Source organism: Pinus tabuliformis, chromosome 3_1, assembly GCF_031772625.1.
Source record: "Pinus tabuliformis cultivar Carrire ecotype Pingquan chromosome 3_1, CPIR1, whole genome shotgun sequence".
In the NCBI taxonomy this organism is placed as follows: domain Eukaryota; kingdom Viridiplantae; phylum Streptophyta; class Pinopsida; order Pinales; family Pinaceae; genus Pinus; species Pinus tabuliformis.
This window is the reverse complement of record NC_142301.1, coordinates 841213610-841238155: the sequence shown is the minus strand read 5'-3', so window position 1 is coordinate 841238155 and position 24546 is coordinate 841213610. Positions and strand designations below refer to the sequence as shown.

Genomic DNA, 24546 nt, shown 5'->3' with positions numbered 1-24546 from the left:
TTTATTAATTATAGAGTTAAGAAAAGTTTTTTGGTAGAAATCACATAAGAGAAAACAAGTGTAGTTCATCATGAGGGCTAGATGATGAAAGTTGGTTCCAAACGCTTGGGCCAAAAATTTCTCTTGTGATTTCTACCAAAAGACTTTTCTTAATTCATTATGGATCACAGAAACCCGAGTTCAAAAATTATAGACTTTTTTTTTTTTCCAAAGAAAAAAACGAGCTTTTTATTAATAAAAATAAAAAGTTACAAGTATATGCGTTAAGCATTCAATTTGACTGGATGAAAATGGATCATACAGCCCGCAAGATACACTCCTGCCTACAAGCATAATAAAGAAAAAGGCTCTCCAGTTAACCGAAGAGCAGCCCTCAAAAACCAGCTGGCCTAAGTCTTCCTGCCCTTCTTTTTCTCCACTTTTCGCCAACCATCAGTGTTGAGCGTGGAGGCAATAATGGCGAGTTGGTTTTCTACTGTGTTCATTTTTTGTTCCTTATCTGAATCTGATCCATCAGGACTGAGACTTCATTTATTACCACTTATTTCCAGCTGGAGGTCTTTTTCCTTTTCCTCATTTATCTCTTTTTCCTTATTGTCCTGATCTTTATCCTTTGTTGTTTTATGTTCTTCCTTCTTTGCTGTATCTGCCTTCTTTAAAGCAGCATCTATATTCTGCCATCCTTTCGGCTTCCTTTGTTGTGGCATGCTCTTGTTGAGGCTTGGACATGCATTATACAAATGACCTGTTTGTTGACATCCCCGGCATCTGAAAGCTGTATTCTCATAGTCCAAGGGTTGTTTCCACTGTGTATTATTGAAGTTCAGGGTTATGCTTTCAGGTAGTCCTCGGCTAAGATCTACCTCGACACATATTCTGGCAAAGGTAAGAATCCCTTTTATATGTCTCTCTCCGTCTATCTTTAACATTCTCCCCAGGGTGTTTCCAATAGCTGTTAAAGCCTTTGAATGCCAGAAATGTAAAGGAAGGTTATGCATCCTAACCCATACTGGCATCCTTGATACCACCATGGTGTTAGCATCAAACTCAGGGAACCATGGAGTAATAAAAAGTCCAGCACTGCCCCAGAACCATGGCCCTTGGTTGAGAACGATTTCCTTTTCTTCTTCTGTGTGAAAACATACTATGAAGAACCCCTTAGGGTATAGGTAGATTTGGAAATTTTTTGTCCAAACCGTGTGGATCCATTGATACAATGCATCAGTTCTAGGCCAGAAACCATTGAATCTACAAATAACTGCATTTTTTTGTAGATCTGAGAATATGTTATTTACCTCTGGTATGTCGATGGAGATGGAGGGGCTCTCCGGTGTTTGATCTACAATATACTGCCCCTGGGGTTCAGTGACAGCTGTAGATTCTTTCCCCTTTCCCTTCACTGCTTCCTTAAATGTCCCTTTACTTTGCGAGCTAGTTCCAGCGCTTTCGGCACCCCCTCGTAACCTCATATTAAAAATGATTGTAGAGCCTGCCTGGATGTTGTATTCTTGCAAGGTTCTGCTTTCCTGCAGCGATCTGCCCTCATATAAAAGGTGTTGTTCCTCAGCCGGGTAGCCAGACCGTTCAGCGATTTTATTCTGCAGGTCTGAAACCCTGTCACTGTCAAAAGACCTGATCACGATTGTATTTCCTTTTGGCGTTTTTACAAAAATTTGCCCACCGGGTCTGGCAGTCTGGGATGGCTCTATTCTTGTCAGATCTGAGCCATCCCATACCTTATCCGATCTGTTAAAAAGCTTAGTTTCCTGAGCGTAGCTTTGGATCTCACTTCCCTTACGCAGTTCCTTTGTTCTTGAAAAGGGGTCCGTGGGAAAAAAATTTGATTTGTTCCCTGATCCCCGCTTTAGTACTGCTCGGATCCAAAACCTATCCTGCAGCCGCTTCTGAAGCACCGTCAGGTTGATGGCGATGTCTTGGAACCGGAGATCCATCTGCGGGCCAGCGGCATCGATCATATGCCAGTCCTGTTCCTTTACATTGACTGTTATTACAGTATCCCGATCCCCACCGATAAGGGTTCCCAGATCCGACCAGTATAGGGGTCGATCCGGCAAACGAATGTCTGAAGAGGTGAAAACTAAGCTGGATCTATGCATCAAACCTCTGATCAGAGGGAAAAAGGCCCGATCAGTCCTCGAAATCCATCGCCTGAACCGCTGCATGCCAGGATCTGCGTTTAAGAAATGCTGGTCTGAAAAAACCTTGACGATTTCTCCCTGGCCCTGGCTGCGTTTGCGTCGTCCCCGGCTACCAGTTTGGAGCGCGCCTGCACTCTCGTTGAGCTCGGCCCCAGTTTTCCTCGCGCAAACCCTCGCCATTTCAAATTCAAATAAATATAGTTTCATATTGGAATCCTAGTAGAGAGTTCTCAAAAATTATAGACTTACTTAAAATTTAATAATATAAATTCTTTTTTAATTTTTATTTAATTTATAATAAATATTTGCATTTATTTAATGTTAAAATGAATTAATTCTTTTAATTTTTATAACTATAAAATTTAATATTTTAGAATGTAATAAATTTAAATTAAGATAAATTTAATTAATAAAAGAAAAAAAAAATCTAATTTCACTATACTTTATAATACTCCAAGTAGTAGAACTTAATGGTAGAAAATGAATAGTTTTACAACATTAGATTTTGGAATCAAAACCCTTCTACATATCATTTTTTTTATTTAATTTAAACTCTTATATAATACTCCAAGTAGTAGAACTTAATGGTAGAAAATGAATAGTTTTACAACATTAGATTTTGGAATCAAAACCCTTCTACATATCATTTTTTTTATTTAATTTAAACTCTTGTGGTGTAAATTAATTGAAACGTTGATTCAAACCTCTACTAACTCTTGTGTCAGACGGAACCTCAACTAACGTTATATGTGGAGCAACATGGATATGTATTAAAAATCCAAAAACTTAACACAATTGCTAATTGTACATTTTAAAAAAATATTGATTATAGCCATTAAAAGAAAATGTTAATATAAATTTTGATATAATCCAAAAAGAGAATTTATTTTAAATTAGTTTGCTTAGTTTTTATTACAAATTAGTTTGCTTAGTTTTTATTACAGTGCATGAAAGTACATGAAAGTTATATGAAACAATTTATAATGTGACATTTAATGTATAAGTAGTTATATTATCTATAGTATTTTAAAGTTGTAAAATATTTGTTATATATTAATAATTAGTATAGCTATATAAATCAAATTGTTTATATGCATATTATTGTATGCTCTCTACAACTTAATATAGGCTAGATGTATAGGCTTTAAATGTAAAGTAAGAAAAATTGTATTAATATAGGCTAGATGTGTAGGCTTTAAATGTAATGTAAGAAAAATTGTATGTCAACATTTTTAATGTTGGCTATATTATAACTAATAATAATAATAACTTAAAAAACAACACAATCTTCCATGTTCTCTTTAGTCTTTCTTAGTGCAATAAACTAGTTTGAGCCAAGTAATATAACAATTTTTCAAATAAAAGAAAATCATAATACCATGGGCCAATACCATGGTTTATCAATACCATGGGTCATCTATGCTTTTGATTAATATGTTATGGATCTAAGATTTTAATTATTATGTTACAATACCTGGGTCAATACCATACCATGGGCCAATACCATGGCTTATCAATACCACATGCTCTAAAACCATAACTTGTTTCACAATCAAAATATTATATATATATATATATATATATATAGTTTTATGATATTTTTTAATTAAATCTAAAAGCAAAAAGGTTATAATTAATTTTGAGATTTATCTTAACCTTCCATCCTCCAAAAATATTCTCATTGAGATTAAATTGAGGTTTTAATAAAATTAAAAATTAGAATACTTTTTATACATACATATGTGAAATTTATATAATATAAATAATATTATAAAGGACCAGGATAGATGCATCTTAACCAAGGATCCAAGGGAAGAGAGAGAAAAGTGACTAACAATGATAGAGGAAAGATAGTGCATGATTCTTTTAAGTTTTCAATTATTGTATTTTCTTTTACATGATTGATCCAAAATATAGGTTTAATATTTTACAATCAATTATGTTTTTTAATTTAAATATTTTCTTAAATACAATACAATGGGATAGAATTTAAGAAGAAGACATGAGTGGGAGAGGTGGAGAGAGAGAGGGAGTGACAAGGGAGAGATGAAGACAGAATGAGGAAGAGATGAGATGAGGGAATAAAGAGAAAATTAGAGAATAGAGATAGGGAAAGACGTAGGGAGAGAGAGAGTGGGGGAGACATAGATATGGAGGGGGAAGAGGGGAAGGGAGATAGTGACAGTTTTGGATGGTGGAGAGAGAGATTGTGATGGGGGGAGAGACAAAGGGAGGTGGGAGAGAAAGGGAGAGGGAGGAAGGAAGATAAAGAGGACTTGAGAGAGAGATGGAGTTGGAGGGGTGAGAGAGGGAGGGACGAAGAAAACATGGAGAGCGAAAGGTGGACAATAAGAACTAATACTAATAAGGAAGATGGAAAAACTAATAGGTGTGACAATAAGAACAGTAGAAGAAAATAATTTGAAATTGATCACAATGAATATTGAATGTAATTGACTACATTCTTATTATTCACATTTTCTATCAGTTGGTACATTGTCACTTTGCATTCAATTTTTTTTTTCACCATTCAAGTTACTAACATTCTCTCATCTCAACAAACTAGGGTAACTAAGAAAATTTAAAATTAAATTAACCAAATTAAATAATTAGAAATTTACACATTAATAATTAATCCTTCTTAAATTTATATATTTACGTCGAAAGGTGTTCCCTCTGAGAAGAACTCCCCACTTGTCCTCGTTGTCTTTGCTATGCTCCATTTGATTCAATGTTAGATGATTCAAATATTTTACATCATTCGATCGACAACCTATATGAACTATTACTGGACCACTGAACTCCTTCTTTTACACCATCAACTAACTATACATCTACCCTAATGACTAACTAACTATACATCTACCCTTACGACAGAGCCTTTCCTATTGTTTCTTTTTAGCTCCTGCATCATCAGAATCTTGTGAAAAGGAGCCAGAGAAGTTGCAACGTTTTGGATTCTCGATCAAAATTTGCATAGACATGACATATTTTTAGCTTTTCCATAGTGTTTCCATTCAATTCCCTTGGGCTCGCCGTTATCGCATGCTTTTTTTACCTCTTTTTTCGGTGGATTTTTTTTCCTTTTAAATATTTCAGAGCGATACAGCAAGTCCATGGTAGCACCATCGGCTAATCTCTAGCAGGAGAAACACCATGATTTTATACCCACAACATGTGAGCTTAGACGACGAGATTAAGACCCTCTGGATTGGATGTTTGTAGAGATGGATTGGGATGGCAGGGAGGCATTGAAGGAGGTTGAGGGTTTGATTTTGGGTAGTTGCCATGTCTGTAGCAGTATGTGGGAAGGGTTTGCAACCTTTCGAGGACGTCCATGGATATCCTCCCATTGTTGCAAAAAGACTGTGTTACACCTCCTTTTCTACTTCAAACAATATCTCCAAGCTCGTACCCCTATTTCTAGCCATGGATCCCTAGGCTAGTATTTTTTTCATCAATTTTTCATTATTTTGTTATAATAAATTTACAATTGTTGTAAATTAAATCCTCCTTCCCGCTCCATAAAGTTTCTTTTGTTGGGATTACTCCCTCAGGGATCTGAGGGAGCATTAGGAGGGTTTTTTGTAATGATCTTGATTCATTCATTCGCAAAATGTATTACTCATTTATTGTGGCTGATAATGCACTACTCATTGTTTTATTTGGATATGACTTTTGTGGACTTGAGAGTCTAGCTACTTTCATTCTAAATTTTGGAAAGCATGTCAAATTGAGGAGAATACTTTTGTTTTGTTCTATGTAGTTGGTCGCAACTTTAGTATTCAGGCATGTTTGGCATCTATGTTTTGAAGGTATAGCAATTGAAGCATGTTGGCATCTTTTCTGTGATTGTCCAGGTCTTCTGAGAATTGAAACACGTTGGGAATATTTTTAGAAAATATTTATGACCATGAACAATCGCAATTTATTTTTTTGATAGGGTATTGACCCATGGTTGTTCAGATTTGCAAACAGATTCTTATATTTATCATGGCTTCCATTCAAAAATCGATATAGTAGCACATTGTTTAGGTTTTGACAATTCTATTATTATAACATACTGGTGATCATCAATGGGCATGCAATATATAACGAACTAGTTGACAACTCACCTGTGAGTCCCATCTTTTATGCCATCCAAATTATTTGGGCCTGTCAAAAGTCATTAATTTCTCTATGGGTCTGTCGATAATGGTTTGATAAAAATAAACCTGATCTAACCTACTTTATAGATAGAGTAGATATAATTAGGGATAGTAATAACAATAGGGTAGACAAATCCAATTTTGGTCTTCTATAATTGTCTGAAGTTGCAGATAACATGAGCTTTCCAACGTCTTCTTCAAAGTGTTTATTCTGCAACACCTGCGAAACATCTATGGAGACCATATATTTCACCGCAATTGATGATTATGAAGTTTGTGAACTTGATTTCATCAATCCAATGTCTAACTGGCAAAGGAGAGTCGTTTGAATCTGTTGCTACTGATTATTCCTTATGGTTTTTTCCTTCTCAGACATGTAATGATTTATCTTCCTCGAATCTCCTTATACATGACCAAATGGCCTTTGATAATTTCCAGCCCTTAGTGCAATGGGAGGATTCCATTATTATAGTTTCCAGTGAAGGGACCAACCCTAATTGGCAGGGTTTACCATTTAATCAAAAAACAAGCAACACCTTTGTGGTGTAAAGGAAAGAAACCCTAATCTATCATGTTCCTGCCATCCCATAAAATATACATCCTTGCAGAAACGCTGGATTTGTTTTCTACATGACATCAACAACCATAAAATTGGACCATTATTGATGATCGCTGACAACATTTACGACAATCTTGCAATCCACCATGTTGTATCTGAACAGAACAGACGAGGACAGGCGAGTGATATATTCTCTTCTCTACAGGAAATAGTGTTAGTGAAACCCAATGTTTTTTCCCTCCTTGAGATCGTAGTGCTAGAACTGGTTAGATCTTGGCGTTGTGACTGGTTACAAGTGGTTCTAATTTTCATTAATTTTTCATTGTTGTGTGATATAGAAGGGCAAGATCTACACTGCTCTTACAATGAAATATTACGTGATTGAGTTGAACAACCATATACAACAACTAGAAGAAAGAAATCGAGAGTTAGCAGAGTTATTATTAGAGATATCATCACTCATATAGATTTACGTGAGTTCACTGCATTAGAAAATTGCCTGTTACTGATAACATCCACTTATGATGTTTAGCTTGTTTCACGGAATACAATGTCATATTCTGGCCTCTCAACATATTATATTTCTTCTACTTTTGTCTTCTATTTCGGTTTCCCAAAAAAAATTGCCTTTATGTATTTACGTCTATTTGATAAGTATTCTATATGGTTAAATGCTTTTAAGATGGATCATAAGTTTAGATTTATCAAAAACAATAACATTAAATCAAATTTCTTGAAGTATGTTTGTTTTTGTTTTGTTTGTTTCTTTTTTAATTAGTTAAGATAAATTTTCTTGAAGTATGTTTGTTTTTTTTTTAATTAGTTAAGATAACTTTTTTTGAAGTCTGTCTGTTTTTGTTTTTTTTGTTATTTTTTTAATTAGTTAAGATAACTTTGGTTTAGATTTGTGTTTATTATTATGTTAATTTTAGATATGTGAAGTTAATATTTTTAAAATTATTATTAACTGTAAAATTTTAAGAATGTAAGAGATTAAAGTGCTAAGAGAAGAGTTCTATGATTATGATATTTTAGGTCATTTAAAAAGTCAAGAAAGTTTGTCAATAGAATATCCTACAATGATAGTCTAAGTCCAAGAGACAACATCTCATTTAGAAATTTTACTGAACATTTTATGTGCATCAACATCTGCAAGAGGAGATCCATAGCCTTATCAAGATACCCCTTATGCTTATATCCAACAAGTATTGCAGTACATGAAACCATGTCCCATTCAAGAATTTGAAGAAAAAGTTTCATGGCCTCATCTACATTCCCATCCTCCACATACCTTGATATCATAACTTTCCAAGATACTACATTTCATTCGGGCATTCTATCAAACACTTGCTATGCAGTCTTTATGCAACCACATTTAGCATACATATTTACAATAAAACTACCCACAATGGCATTACACTATAGTCCACTAGAAACTATGTCATGGTGAACTCCTTTGCCATGTTCCAGATCTACCAAATTAGTACATGTCAAGAGAACACTGGTGAAGGTGAAATTGCTAGGTTGGGTACCTGTTTTTTTGATATCACAATAAAAAGCCAGTGCCTCCTCATAAAATCCTTACCTCGCATAATCGTCCACCATTTAGTTTGGACATTTACTTAGGTAGGTAGAGTTCCCCTATCTCCCATCTCTTTCATCACATCTTCTTTCTTCTATGATACTACTTCCTTTCCTGCCTCACATAATTGTCCACCATTTGGTTTAGACATTTACTTAGGTAGGTAGGGTGCCCCTATCTCCCATTTCCCTATAGAGTACTTTGGTCACATCTTATTTCTTCTATGATACTACTTCCTATTCCATTGCCTTACGACGTTTCCTTTGCAACATCTGGTGCAATTGCTAGTTTAGTTAATTTTATGATTTGTTTAATTTTAACAACTTGAGACATATCATGAATTAAGTGTTTTGATTTTTTTTATGGATTGATGCCAATTGATGTTTACAAACCATTTTATTTATATGACATCTCTAATTGTAGTGATAGGTGCTCTCCATCCTAGTATGGTAGAGATGTTGTAGCATAATGTCTTGTTTAACATTTTGACTGAGTCAAATTACATAAAAAAAGAAAGAAAAAAAGATTAATGCAATGTAAATATTTTAAGGTTAAAATAAAATTAAAAATAATTGATCCATCTTAACTAGGGATCTACTTCCAAGCGCTAAGAGGGATCAAATCTCTTTTCACAAAGGTTTGCATCTCAAGAGATTTGTTCCCTCTCTATGCTTGGTAGATCTAGAGTTATGGTCAACTCAACCACAAAGCCTAACTCCAAGAGTATTTAGAGAATTGAACTTGTTACCTCTCAATAGAAAAGATACTTTAACAAGGGGATCCATCTTAACTAGGGATCTACCTCCAATTGCAAAGAGAGATCAACTCTCCTTCCACAAAGGTTTTCATGTCAAGAGATTTGTTCACCTCCAAGCGCAAAGAGGGATCAAATCTCTTTTCACAGAGGTTTGCATGTCAAGAAATTTGTTCCCTCTCTATGCTTAGTAGATCAAATCTCTTTTCATAGAGGTTTGCATGTCAAGAGATTTGTTCTCTCTCTATGCTTGGTAGATCCAGAGTTATTGTCAACTCAACCACAAAGCCTAACTTCAAGAGTATCTAGAGAATTGAACCTGTGGCCTCTCAATAGCAAAGATACTTTAACAAAAGAACTAGACCAATTAAACTAACCCTCAAGACTATATATAATTGTTGTAACTTAATTTTTACACTTTTATCTTTTTCTAAAAATATTTTCTTTTTAATTATCATAGTTCAAAAATTTTACATTTTGATCATTCTATAAATTTTTTAATCAATTTTACATTAAAATTAGAATCATAAATTTAAAACCATAATATTATTAAAATTTATATTGCTAAAATCCAACCAAACAAATCTAAAACTTAAAACAGTTACACTCCACCATTTTTGATTGATGTAATTTGAAAAATAATTAAAATATACCATATTTTATTTTAAATCACTTTTAATATATTAATTTCTTTTTTGGAAAAAATTCCGAGGAAAAAATCTATGGGCAAACCCATTTGCTTAGGGTAAATGTCTTTGTCATATCACATGCATATTTAACCTTTGGAGACCTAAAGTATTTGGAGTGAGAGGCCAAATCACTTAAATTTTCTAAGTTTAAGTCGTTGAATGATAGAGAGACAAATAAATAATATATTCTATTAAAACATTCCTAAATCTATATGATACCATAAAACATTATGTATTTGATCATAAAATTAGAATAAGTAAACTTAATGATATATTGATGTTATCTCTCATAAATATATATGGTTTAAACGATTTATACTCTACCAAGAAAGAACTAACTTACCCATAATCACTTTATTCACAGCGCCAGCCTTTGTAACTACGCTACCAACCCTCCAAATAAGGGATCGCCTTTGTTCTGTTGGTGTCGCTGTGCTTCTGCATATCTCCGTCATTTTCTTATTTATGGCTCCCGACGACCGAACGGGTGATTCAAGAGCTGAATTTGATTCCGGGAATCGCAGAACCGGAAGAGGAAAATGACGTCGGCCGTCGTTTGGTCGAAAGGAGTATCAATTTGGATATTAATGGGAACTCAGAAAAGAACGCCAGCCTCGAAGAACTGGGTCATCATGCCGGGTATTTTCGCCTCAAAGACACGCACGCTGCGAGGTAAGTGTTCGGAGGAAAATGACGTCGGCCGTCGTTTGGTCGAAAGGAGTATCAATTTGGATATTAATGGGAACTCAGAAAAGAACGCCAGCCTCGAAGAACTGGGTCATCATGCCGGGTATTATCGCCTCAAATTAATGAGTAGATATTATTTTAATGTATTTGAAATTAACTTTAAAATAATGTTTTGATGAGTGGTTAAAAAGAGTATGGTATTTCTGGTTCAAATCTAGAACAACAGAATTGGTTGCAAATATAGATTATAGCAATAAAGGAAAAATCTAGAAATTTGTCATAAAATTAAAATTTGAATCTTAGCAGAGGAAACCACTCAATCTGTTGAGAATGCCTAGGGAAAGCATTCAAGAGACTATTTTAAATTTTATGTAAAATTTACAATGTGTGGAATCTATGGTCAAAGAAATAATAATGTTAATGGGAAAGGAGAAAAATTGGAAAACACTTTTTAGGAAAATTACTGGTCTTTGCTACTATTGATGTCATGAATGTGAATGGATGCAAAGGCTAGTTTGAGAGTGAAACTTCCATTCTAAACATGATAGAACTTATGGCAATACTTACTTGCAATTTGCCTAAGCAATTTTGTTAGATTTCCTTAAAACACGACAATTGATTTACAATTTTCTAAGTATAAAAACTAGAAATATAAACAATTGCTACAATGGAATCTTAAATTGCAAATACATTTAGTTTTCTAACTTATCATGCACAATGAAAATAAATCAAAAGACAAACACACAACCTTAGAACACAAGATATACTTAGGAAACCCCAACTCTATGGAAAACTTGCAACATTGCGTGTTTTATTTTTTCTTTTAGTGAAGGATTTTCTTCTTAAAATTACAAGGGGGAAACTTCCTTTTTATCTCAACAAAACACTCAATCAATTTCAACAAAATCAATATCCCTTCATGGTCACTAGATTTGCGAAATCGTGCATATTATCTACTTGGACGATATGTTCTAGTGCTCTTCTTCTCTCCCACGTGCATGTGTTAATAGATTACTGCTTTGGGCTATAAGAGAATGGCCTTCTCTCAATTTATTTTTCTTGGATGTTGAGTCATTCGATCTATTGAAACCTTCACTCTTCCTTAGCTAACCTCTCACATTTTCTTGTGCTCAAATAACTTGCTGCCAACTCACTCTATCTCTTATAATTTTGATCTCAACTTTAATCCACTAGGCTCAGTGATTGAGATTGAATCATGATCAATGGTCAAAGATTAAATCATAATTTAACTTAGGTATTTTTAATTTTCCATAAATTTAAATTATAGGAAATAGTTAAATTAAATTAATAAACCGCTTAAGTGGTTGTCTCATGGGTTCTTTGCTAGCTTTAGTACTTAGGCAAGAAAAACCTTTCTTCTCTAATCCAATCAACAAGTTTCCATTGAGAAAATTAGTCATGGCTTTCAATCTCTTCATATGGATTTTTTGATTCATCATGTTCTAGTTTTTGCATTCTTGAAAATGGAACCCTTCTTCTCTAATCCAATCAACAAGTTTCCATTGAGAAAATTAGTCATGGCTTTCAATCTCTTCATATGGATTTTGTGATTCATCATGTTCTAGTTTTTGCATTCTTGAAAATGGACTATTATGAATACAATTCACTATTCTATTAAATTTGAAAATTTGCACTTGAAAATGCATTTTACCTTTTAGAAGTGAGTCTAGACATATGTGCTTCAAGATATTATAATATTATGTTTGTAACTTTGTACGATATATTCATATTTTATTCTGAAGGCTATCAAATGTTGTTGAATATTCTATATTGTGATTATGCATGGGAAATTCTACTCCCTACCATTGCAGATTTTGTGCATAACAACTAGTTCCTAATGAATGGCCTTAACATTAGACGTGGGCAGAATGTGTCATGGTTTTAAAGAGAGACACTTTTGACTTGGTTATTAGGCCAACTCTCTTTATGCTTGCTATAATATTATGGTAATGCATGTCATTGTGGTGAGTTTCAATGGAAAAACACAATTTATATATGAAGATGGATAGTAAAAAGTAGTGGCATCTATGCTAAATTTATAATATGTACGTAGGGAAAATTAAGGTAAAAAGAATTACCTACTGAATTTGTTTAAAATTTTAAATGAAATTTTTTTGTAACGGAGTAATGTTGAAATGTTTTAAGAAAAAGATTTGTAACTGAGTACTGTTGAAATTTTAAATGCAAAATTTTGTTGACTTTTTAATTATCTTGAAGGAGGGTAGAAGTAATGTTTCTCATACTTTAACAACCTTAATGCAGTGAGGTCAAGGTTGATGTGTTTTTTCATACATAATGAGATTATGTTATGAGTGTCTCAAATGACACTGACTTGGGAATGATATATTGTACTTGATGTTTTTTTATAGAATTGTGTTTTCCTTAATTGTACAATATCTTGATCTCTGTCTTATTATCACTCATTGATGATGTATGTAGTGGCATATCTACTAGCCTAAATTATCTTGTATTACCAACATATATCCATCTTAGCTCTAGATCTACCAAATGCCGAGAGGTATCAAATCTCTCAAGATGCAAACCCCTTTTTGAGTGCAAAACTTGAAGAAAGGATTGCACTTGGAAAGATTTGATTCCTCTCATATCTCTCTAAATTTGGGATTAAGATGGATCTACGTTGTTTTTTAGTTTAGATTGAAATATTTTATTTGTAACTCAATCTTAAACATTGAAGGAATTACAAATATTTCATACCTTGAATTAGAAAGAACTTATTAATGGAATAAGAACTCGCCCACACTTTCTCTCTCTGCATTTGATGTTAAAATATTTTACTCAACATGCATATGGAAATATTTGATTTACTACCCACATTATTTTCTTTGGGTATTAATATTTTTTAGTATTATATATCAACTCCATATTAAGAATGTAATTATTTATACCTCTCTCACAATGAAAAGTGAAAATATAAGAAAAGTTTTAATTTCTCTTATTTAGCTCTTTATTTGTTGTTATTACTATTTTTTATTTTGTTAATGTAAGTATTATTTTATAATTTTTAAATGTAAAGTTATGTGACAACATATACCTCATATTGGGTTGTAGAGCGCCTAAGCAATCGTTGTATTTATTTGTTATTTTGTATAAATAATTTTCTAAGAACTTTTCTTTTAATTTACGCACACTTGCCTATAACAATTTGTTATAACGTTTTTTAATTTATGCACTCTTGCCTCTAACTTGAAAAGGATCATTTACTATTTTAAAGACTCAAGATGTTGAATATAATATGTTAGTAACTTGGCAGGCATCAAATATCATTTTTGTGGATCAACCTACTAGAACCGGTTTTAGTTACAACACTGACAGACGTGACCTCCGTCATGATGAGAAGGGTGTTCGTAATGATAGGTATGACTTTATACAAGTATGTTTCATTTCTTCCACATGTGATGTGTTTGATATCTACCTAGTATAGAGATGGAAAATTGCTTTTTTTATTAGTAGTTTAACCTTTTTGTGGGTTGCCCATGTACAAGTTCAACTTGTCAATTTGTAAGTTAAACAAACTTGTAGTTGCTTGTCAATGAATGCAAATTTAAACTCTAATAAGTTTCACCAATATCTGCTAGGAATTTTTTAAAGAACATCCAAAGTATGCAAAGAATGATCTCTTTATCACTGGAGAGTCATATGGTGGACACTACATTCCAACAGTTACAAGTAGGGTCCACCAAGGAAACAAGAACAATGAGGGTCTTCCAATAAATCTGAAGGTATAGTGTGTCACATTCTTTCGTTTTGTTGTTTTGTGTTATTTGGCTTATCACCTTTGTGCTTCTATATATGGATTTTTAAGAGAAAACTATAATTGATGGGCATGTGCATCCCTTCTATTTTTATTATTTACCATGGGCATGTGCATCCCTTCTATTTTTATTATTTACCAGAATTTTCAATTATAGAAACTTTTATAAACAAGTCATATGCTATCAAGAAGCTTTTTGAGGCCCATTTTTCATCTATACATATTTCAAACTTCCTGCAGGGATTTGCCATTAGTAATGGACTTACTGATCCAGCGATCCAGTATAAAGCATACACAGATTATGCATTCAAGATGGGTCTTATTAGGGAAGATGATTACAATCGAATCAAAAAAAATTATCCATCATGTGAACGGTCCATAAAACTTTGTGGTGAGTTAAAACCTAACCATCTATTTCTCACCCTTAATGGAAAGCTACGTTTATCATGTAGTTTTTTTGGTAATATTCCGTAGTGCGGTTTTGCACGTTGTTTCCCTAATTGGGAGGACAACCACAGTTGGACCAATACAACTTGTGAACTATCCATAAAACTTGTGTTGAGGGCTTTTAGCACTTATCCTCAGTGGAAGACTTGTTTGTTGATGTGGGTTTTTAAATATTCAATTTATTTTTTAAGATGTTTGTCCAAGTGTTTTTCATAACAGTGGTAAAGGCTTATCTGTATCTCAAATTATTTGGCAAGGTGATGCTTTTTGCTTTTCTAGTTAGTTGATTATTGTTTATTGTGTGTTTTTACAAACATTTAGCAGTATGGTAAACTTAATTTTTATCATCTTTGATAATATATCTCATGTAATTGATAATATATCATCTTTGATAATATATCTCATGCATTTGATACTGGTTAAGGGTGATCTTATGCTAGATTCTTCATCGAGGGTTCCTAATGTGGGTTCTGATTATAGTCGGTGTGATATCTTGCCAGGTGCCAAAGGGAATGACACTTGCATTACATCATACTTTATGTGCAAATCAATTTTCAATTCCATTTTGGCATTAGATGGGAATATCAATGTAAGACATTATCTCTTAACTTCTAAATACTGGATAGTCAGACATGATATTTATTTTACTAGCATGTTGCATCTTAAAATGTAGTTTTCGTCAATTTTGTTTTATATTTTGTAGTACTATGATATTTGAAAGGAGTGCAATGGTGACCTGTGCTATGGTTTCTTAAATATGAAGTATTACTTAAACCAATCTTCTGTTAAGGATTCCCTAGGGGTTGATAGCCAACAATTTGTTCTCTATAGCACCATGGTTTTTAAATATATACTTGCTGACTGGATGCGGAATATGGAAGTTGGAATTCCAACACTCTTGGAGGATGGTGTCAAGCTACTAGTTTATGCAGGAGAATATGATCTTGTTTGCAATTGGTTAGGTAATGATGTTTTTTTTTTTTCTTTTTAACAAAGTCGTCTACTTGTGTATTATAAAACTGCAGTTCAGAAATCTATTACAAAAGAGGGGAGGTTCCGAGAGCTGAGATTCAAAATTGGGTGCGCAGATCCATAGTCCTCAAAGCTTCTCTTGATTACACTTAAAGCTAAAAACCAATGGCTATATTGTCTGACAAACGATCCTCCTAGCCAGCTAAATTTGCAGTGCATAAGTATTATGGAGAGTGCTGTGTGACCGAGTCATCCGGGAGGGGTTCCCTCCTGCTTACTTTAGTTGAGGCTTCTGCTTGCTGACTTTCAGTGATGGTGCGGAGATGATCTATTACAGCTTCCATATGGATGCAGCGGTCCTTTAGATCTTCGATCTCCTTCTTCCTCTTCTCCAGCTTTTTGCGCTTGGAGTTTCTGTCAGCGTGGTAATCCTCGGTCAGCTCTTTCACTTGCTTCTTCAGGGCGTTGATCATGACTACATGTGCTTTGCACATATGACACTCCCTGTTATTAAAAATGTTGTCCATAGGGTTCCTGGGCTGCTGCTGATTGGCAGGTTGGTTGTTCTGTTCCGCCATGTTGTTTGGAGCAATTTCTACCTTGTCACGAGGAAATGCAGGAGATATGGGAGGCGTAAACTTTGTATTGCCTAGCTGCTTAGTTGGAGCAAAATGGAACGGAGAGCTCTGATGATGATTGAGGGCGCTGCTGAGAACACAAACCCGAGTATTAGCACTGATAAAAACACAGAAATGAGGAGATTTGTTTACCCTGATCAGAAGGATGTCGACTGAGTTCCAACACGGATAGTTCTTCTTCAATCGTTGCTTGGTGTTTGAGCGAGCAATGTGAGCAGAGAGTGTCCGATGATTGCTGCCAGCTGAGAGGGGCTCGGAGGTTCTTTTAGCTCCAGAACTAGTCTTGCAGCCTTGAAGGAGGCCTTCTGGTCGCTGTCCCCGACACCAAAGAGTTCTTCGCCTCTGTCTGAGATTACAATGGGTTGGGGAGGCACTGAGAGGCTTGCTGAGATTTATAAAGGCGAAGCAGGCTTGCTCACGCTCGTGCCAAGGGGTGGTGAATCTGGTCTTGCCTGTCGTGAGTTCCTCTGAGGTGATATTTCCCCGTCCTTGAGATCTGAAGGCAGCATGGGCGTGATCATGCCCTCTGATTTTTCCTGAGGTGTGCAATGATGAGACCCTGTTTATTCCTACGTTTCTCAATTCCTGTGGCCGATACCTTGTCCTATTTCCCCAGCTTCGGCAGTCGAGAGGGATTTGGATTATAGAGTCTTGTAGAGTATACCTGAGGTAACTTCTGGTCTGTTGCATAGGGATTGGAGGTTGACTAAGGGATATCTTTGTCATAGATTTCATTGTTCTCCTTAACCTTACCCGTGGGTCTTCTCGTGGCCTTATTGGCCAGCTCATCTGCTGCCGAATTGAAGTTTCTGAGGACGTGCTTGTAGTTAACTTTGTTCATGCCCCTGGTTTGATCCATTATCCTTTCTTTTATTCTGTTCAAGGCAAATTGATTGAAGTTTTTCCCAGTATTCATGGCTGCTATGAGAATTGCAGAGTCCCCTAACACTAGGAGGTCGTGAATGCCCAACTTCAAGGCAATGGAGGTCCCCAATAGGAGGCTGTATGCTTCGGCTTTATTGTTCGACATAGTGCCCAAACTCCATTCATAGGTAACTATCGTTCTCCCTTGAGGGTCCCTGATAACTCCCCCTGCTCCAGCTCTGCCTGGATTGTTTTTTGAAGCCCCGTCAAAGTGGAGCGTAAACCTCTTTTGTTTTTGAATCCATCTATTGACTTCCTCTTTTGTCCCTCTGAGTTTCCATTCCTTCTGCCCTGTTCCTTTTATTGGCTTGCTTTTTGTTTTTATCTTGTAGTTGAATCTTCGGACCCATTCCTTCGCCTTCTCATCTGTGTAGTCCGGGTCAGCATGTTGGATCCCATTAGCTTCTATAGTTTCTGTTATGAGCGCAATTGTTTTTACCAGGATACTTGAAACACTGGGTTTTTTGTCTTTGAATATACTTTCATTCCTAGCTAACCATATTTGCCAGCAGAGATTAGAAGGGATGCTGGTCCATAATCTCTTGGCGAGGGTCATGTTCTTGTTTGCATAAGGGAAGAGTTTCCCCCAGCCTTTCTGAATGAGAGAGACCTGATTGGGTAGATCCCCTGTCTCAAGGGGGCTGATTATGAGTTTCCAGCAGGACGAAGCTATTGGGCACTCTATGAAGAGATGGTTGATGTTTTCTTCCGCCTTCCTGCACATAAAACAGATTGAAGGCCCCTGAATACCCTTTTTTCTCAGATTTTCTGCTGTTAGGATTTTGCCATGGAGCAAGGTCCAATTAAAAAGTTTGATCTTCGGAAGGCTTTCGATTTTCCAAGCTGCCTTGTAAGATTGCCAATTGTTGGGTGCTGCTTGATTTTGTAGCGCCTTGTAACCTTCCTTGACTGTATAATTACCTCCAGTTGGATCCCATATGTAACTATCCTCTTTCGCTCTGCTTGAAGGGGCTGCTCCTGCCAGTGAAAGCTTAAGGTCGTTCCAAAGGTCATCTAATTCTTCAGGGAGGTGCATAATTTTCCATCCTTTCCAGCTGTTTTGTTCCCAAAGTGAGATGTCAAAGAGGGTTTTAAGGTTTGCTTCATACATCCACTGCTGTAGCGGCCTCAGATTGATGGACTTTTCCTTGGCTTCCAGACCCATTATTCTATCCCTCCATATGCTGATATGTTTCCCATTACCAGGGACTTTGGAGATGTGAGACTTGAGGAGAGGCAAGGTTTTTTTGATCAATTTCCAAACAGGGGTGCATTGCCTTTTGGTGATTACATCAGAGAGAATGTTGCTATTGCTCCCACTCAGATATTTCTTTTTGAGAACCTCTGCCCACCAGGATCCCTTCTCAATTAAGATTCTCCAGACTAGTTTAAATCCCATTGCCAAGTTTGCCAAGCTGGGAATTCTAATTCCTAGTCCACCTTTTTCTATTGGAAGGATGACCTTTTCCCATTTTACTAGACTGAATTTTTTCGTTTCTTGCTTTCCTCCCTTCCAGAGGAAGCTTCGAAGGATCAGCTCCATATGCTTGTGAATGCTTGATGGGGCGAGGGTTATGGCAAATTGGTAGATAGGGAGGGCTGAAAGGATTGATTTGATAAGGATTGTTCTACCCGCCAGATTGAGCCAATGCATCCCCCAACCCTGAAGTTTCCCTCTCAGCTTCTCAATTAGTTTGACCCAAACTTCGCTTTTGATTGTCTCTTTGGCCAAAGGCAGTCCTAAATACATAAAGTGTGACCAGCTTGATTGAGCTGGGATTTCCATAATTATAGAGATCCTTTGAGTTATGTATCTAGGAACGTTCCAGGTATATATCTTGCATTTGTTGTTGTTTAATTTGCCCCCCGAGGCTTGAAGGAAGAGATCAAGGATGGCCTTGAATCTCCTGGCCATAAGGCTTGAAGCACCGCCTATTAGCAGAGTGTCATCTGCAAATAGGGAATGATTGATCCCTTTAGCTCCTCGGATGATGTCCACTCCTGTTATTTCCTTTAACCTTCGCTTATTTTCCAAGTGCAAGCTTAATGTTTCTGCCATGATAATATAGAGGAAGGGGGAGAGAGGGCAGCCTTGCCTCAAGCCTCTAGTGCTCTTGAAGGCTCTGCATGGCCTACCATTGATTAAAGGGGCTGTCCAATTTTGGGAGACACATTCCATAACCCTGTTAATGAAATGCTCTGAAATCCCGAATTTTGCAAGCACAGTCCTCAAGAATGTGTGGTTTACCCTGTCAAAGGCGTTCGCCATATCCAGCTTGATTATCATGCCTTTCTCATTTCTAGCTATACTGCTGTGTATCGCCTCTTGAACCAGAATTACATTATCAGTTATGTGTCTCTTGGGGAGAAATCCTCCTTGGTTATCCGAGATGACTGAGGGAAGGATTTTTTTCAGCCTATTGGCCAGAATCTTTGAGATGATTTTATATGAGACATTGCATAATGAAATAGGTCTGAACCTGTCAAAGGATTGAGGGTTGGGCTCTTTTGGGATTAGAGCAAGGAGCGAGGATTTGACACTGCTGCCCATTTTGCTTTTTGAGTGGAAATTTCTCACCATTCTAAGGAAGTCTTTCTTGATGATATCCCAGTGAGTTTTGTAGAAGCTCACCGTAAAGCCATCCGGCCCGGGAGCCTTGTCAAGAGGCATGCTATTGATTGACCACTCAACCTCCTCTATGGATATTTCTTTGTCCAATTCGCTGTTTTGGGCTTCTGAAACCCTCCTCTCAATGATGTTGGTGAAATCTGTGTTTTCCTGATAATGAGGGTCAGCTGTGAGCAGAGATTGAAAGTGGTTTGAAGCAGCCTCCTTAATTTCCTCTTTCTCCGTTATCTCTTTCCCTTCAAACATTATCTTGTCTATGTTATTCCCAGCTCTCCTAACTTTGAGACAGTTGTGAAAGAACGAGGTGTTTTTATCCCCAGAATTGAGCCAGAGGCATCTTGACTTTTGCCTTAGCTCTTCCTCTTCTTTACGGTGCTGGATGTACAGTGCTTTGTACATCTCCCCTTCTTTCTTTTGGTCTTCTTCCGTTTCTTGGACTGCCTCTTTTTCCTAATTCCATTGCTCCAAATTTCTTTGCAATTCGTTTTTTGCCATCCTTTCCTCCTTCGCGTGGTTCCTTGCCCAATTTTTTATGGCAATCCTTAGTAATTTGATCTTCGATTCCCAAACGAAGTGTGGGGAGCCTGTTATCTCTGACCTCCAGATTTCTTTTATCATGGCTTTGAAGTCCTCGCTGGCGTCCCAGACTTTATTGTATTTGAATGGTAGCGGACCCAAATCTTCCTCTTTGTCTAGGTACAGCGCCACGGGTTTGTGATCAGAAATGAATCCCTGAATGATTGTGCTGCGAATCCTTTGAAAGTTGGCAGCTGCTCGCTCCTGAACGAGAATTCTATCAAGTCTCTCTTTGATATTGTTCCTGCCTGTCCTTTTATTTGACCATGTATAACGACCATTTTGGGGAGGAATGTCTAAAAACTTGTAAGTTTGAATGATATCCTCCAGTTTTTCTCTGAATGGGTCAATGTAAAACTTCCCTCCTAGTTTTTCCTCTGCATTCCTTATTAAGTTCATGTCTCCTCCTAGAAAGATCTTCCTCTCTTGGGTAGTCTCGATATCTGCTGTCAAAGATTCCCAGCAAGTAGCTTTGTCTCTGAAGTGAGGTGGCGCATACACGTTATAGATTGTGTATTCCTCCTTCAGATCTGAGCTTTGCATATCAATTCTAATCCACCATCTGTTTTGTTTGTTGCTTGTGAGATTCCAGTTGCTTTTTTTCCATATTACTCCTATGCCTCCTGAGGCTCCTATGGCGCTCGTGGCTATTCCTTCATACTTTCTATTTTTTGTCATGCTATTTTGGAATTCTTGGTCACTGATTTTGGTCTCCTGGAGTAGGAGGAAGTCTGGTTGTTCTGCTTTGATAAGGTCTCGGACTGCATTTGTTTTCAGGGAGGAGCCCATCCCCCTACAGTTCCAAGAGACCAAAATCATCATTTACCTGATTTGTTGTGAGTCCCGCTTTTCTCCTTCATCTTCTCGCCGCTTCCCTTGTTCTTGTCCAGGTAGGTGTCTATTGGTTGCTGAGTCCCTGTGGTCATTTCTTTGGCTGCATTCTCATCTCTTATTTCCTTGTTCGATTTTCTTCCTACTTTCCTCGGTGGATCCGTGGCTGCAATGTTTTCCTTTGTTTTATTTCTTGTTAGGATCCTTTCCACTGTTTGAGGAGGGGAAGCCTAGAGGGGGGAAGAGGGAGAGATTCTGGGGCCCTTGGGGGATGGAGGGGGAGAAGAGGGTTCCTCTGAAGCTAAGGATTCAAAGGGATTGGAGGATGAGGGGATGGGGTGGCCCGAGTTTGAAGGATAGGTGGAGAGGGTAGGGGTTTCAGAGGGGGGCACAGCTGATTCGGGGGGAGGGTTTGACTTCTTTTATTTCCTGACTATTTCCCATGCTTCCTCAGGGGATTCATTATTGTTCTTATCTTCTGATCTAGATTTAGAGCACCTATTAGCAAAATGACCGTACTCATGACATACCTTACACTTGAAGGGGAGCTGCTCGTAGTCCACCTGCTGAATGTGCGTCCACTGGTCCACTCTGAGCTTGATTGCCTCTGGTAATCCTTTGCCCAAATCTACTTCAACACAGATCCTTGCGCATGCATGCATATTCTCCTTTGGCTCCGATCTGTCCACGTATTTCCCTATTGCGTTTCCGATTGCTCGGACGGATTCATCAGCCCAGCAGTGAAGCGGAAGATGTGGGAGGCGAACCCAGACAGGGACTGCATTGGGAACGTCCATTTCTGGGTCGAAATCAGGGGTCCAGCGGTTGAGATAAAGGCCTCTAGTGTCCATGAAGTATGGTCCATTCCTGAAGATGAGGTTGCGGTCCTCCACTGATTCAAAGAGGAAGGTGAAGAAGCCTCTTCCGCAAAACCTTATTGCGATTTTTCCCTGAACCATAGCATTCCAGTTTCTTTCAACCCAGCGTTGAACCGTTCGAGGGGAGGGCCATAACCCCGTGAACTGTCCAACCAGGCCGCGTTCAGCCAAGGCCACAGCGGATCTCCTTGGAAGTGCTGGGGGAAGAGGGACTTCCGGGATTTCGTCGAGCTTCTTGACAAATTTTGAGGCGGAAGGCCGAATCCTTTCTGAGTTATTCTCTGGAACGAGAGTTGCAAAGGCTTTCTCCAGTTCAGCCTGCTCTAGAGAAGGAGGGTCCATCGAGCCAGGGGCGCTCATTGATAGGCGAGAAAAGGGAGGGAGGGCAGGAGGCCCTGTGAAGAGGGGAGCAGCGTTGAGCTGCCCGCGGGTGCAGCGCAGCCAAGCGAAGACTGGGCAGGGGGCCCGAAAGGGAGAGACAGGAGGTCACAGGCGGAGGAGGCCCGCCGCAGGTGCTGCAGCCCAGCAGCAGAGCTGCCAAGCTCGGGCAAGGGAGATCAGGGCTGCATCCAGGGGCGGGAGGTCGCCATTCGCTTCATCTCGCCAAAAAAAACTCTTCCCGTCTTAGATTACAATCTTAGGTAATGATGTTGTATACATAAAAAAAATTGATTTTTTTTTGGACAATGACTTTATTTGCAGTTGTGTTTTTTAGTGTTGTCAGCCAAAACTTCAAAATTGAAGAATTAATTGTTCAAATTATGTGTCTTTCAGGCAATTCAAGATGGGTGAATTCCATCGATTGGTTTGGAAATGGTAATTTCAAGAAGGCACCTATAAAATCCTTCCTTGTAGATGATAAGGAAGCAGGTTTAATAACCAGTTATGGACCACTCAGTTTTCTCAAGGTAAAAGGCACTTGATGACCATCTTTTATTTCTTTATTGCAAGTACATGACTTCTTCCTTATGGATGGAATATTCTTTTTTGTTGCACCAGGTTCATGATGCAGGTCATATGGTCCCAATGGATCAGCCAAAAGCATCCTTGGAGATGTTAAAACGTTGGACACAAGGAAGTATTACTGACAACAACTTCAAATTCTAAAGACGATGACTGTAGAGATGCCAGAGAAGAATTTTGAAAGTTAGTTAATTATTTATCTGGTCAACTAGGTGGATTTCTCTCTTCACCTAGGTTAATGTAAATATTGTTGGATTTGCAATAGTGTGCATCCCCAAAGTTGTGTATTTTCTAATTTGGAAAAATAGATATGCATTGGGACCATCAATCTCATTAACTTGTTTCAAATATTTCTATGGCCTCTTTTTAATTGTACAAAAATATTGTTTCTTATTGTGATTACCAAACCTTTGGAATCATGATCATACATTGTATTTAAGTCATATTAAATAACATCAATATTATGTATTGTGTTCTTATTCCAACATGTTCTCATGTCTGAATGGCTGAAAAGAAATGTAAGTTAAACAAAAATATTTGGTTGAGTAAGGGATTTCAAAGCATGATGCTTTTAACCTACATTTGATGTTTTCATCAACAATACAAGAGGACATATTTTGTTTTTTACAAATATACACTGCATGTCATTGTTGTCTACTTGTAGTTGAATTGGAGGCTCTATGGTTTGGGTGTGTTTTGCTTCATATTTGGCCTATTATTTTATTATTTTGTTGTTGAGTATGTTTGTTTTCTCCTTTTGCCTCACCCCCTTATAAAGCCTTTGAGACATTAAGTGCTTGCCATAGTTAGATATATCCATAATCAGATGGACTATCTATTTTATAGTTTAGTTTGATAGTTGTAAATTGTTGTTCAAATCGCCTTGGAGTTTGATCGACATGTACACAACATAGGGGATCTTACTCTCTGTAACATACTGGCAATATATATGCGAGGATTTCAAGGGGAATAGGTTATCTTGATGTACAATAAAGTTTGGAATATGTTCTAACTCTGTTGGGGTCTCACTTTTCCCCATCCATTGCATTTTTTTATAAGTTCATCCACAGGTTTATAGTGTTGCATCGAGTTAAGTGAGATACAATTTACAGTTTAGGTGATTGAGATGTGCAAAGTTTATTTGTGTGTATAATTCATACAAATGAAAATAAAAGAAATTGAATCTTGTAGGAGAAAAATTTATATTTTCTTTCTATCATGAAAAAAAATATAAATATTAAAATACACAAGCATGGATACATCTTCATTTTGAATCTCTAAGTAGAAAAAAAAAGTGTTCCGTGTTGTTGTGTTAAT

The 24546-nt window shown here is 36.9% G+C and overlaps 1 pseudogene; it reads left to right on the top strand.

Moving 5' to 3' along the window:
• Nucleotides 1–5386: 5386 nt before the first annotated feature.
• On the top strand, nt 5387–23373 carry LOC149190147 (serine carboxypeptidase-like; annotated as a pseudogene).
• The last annotated feature ends 1173 nt before the right edge of the window (nt 23374–24546 follow it).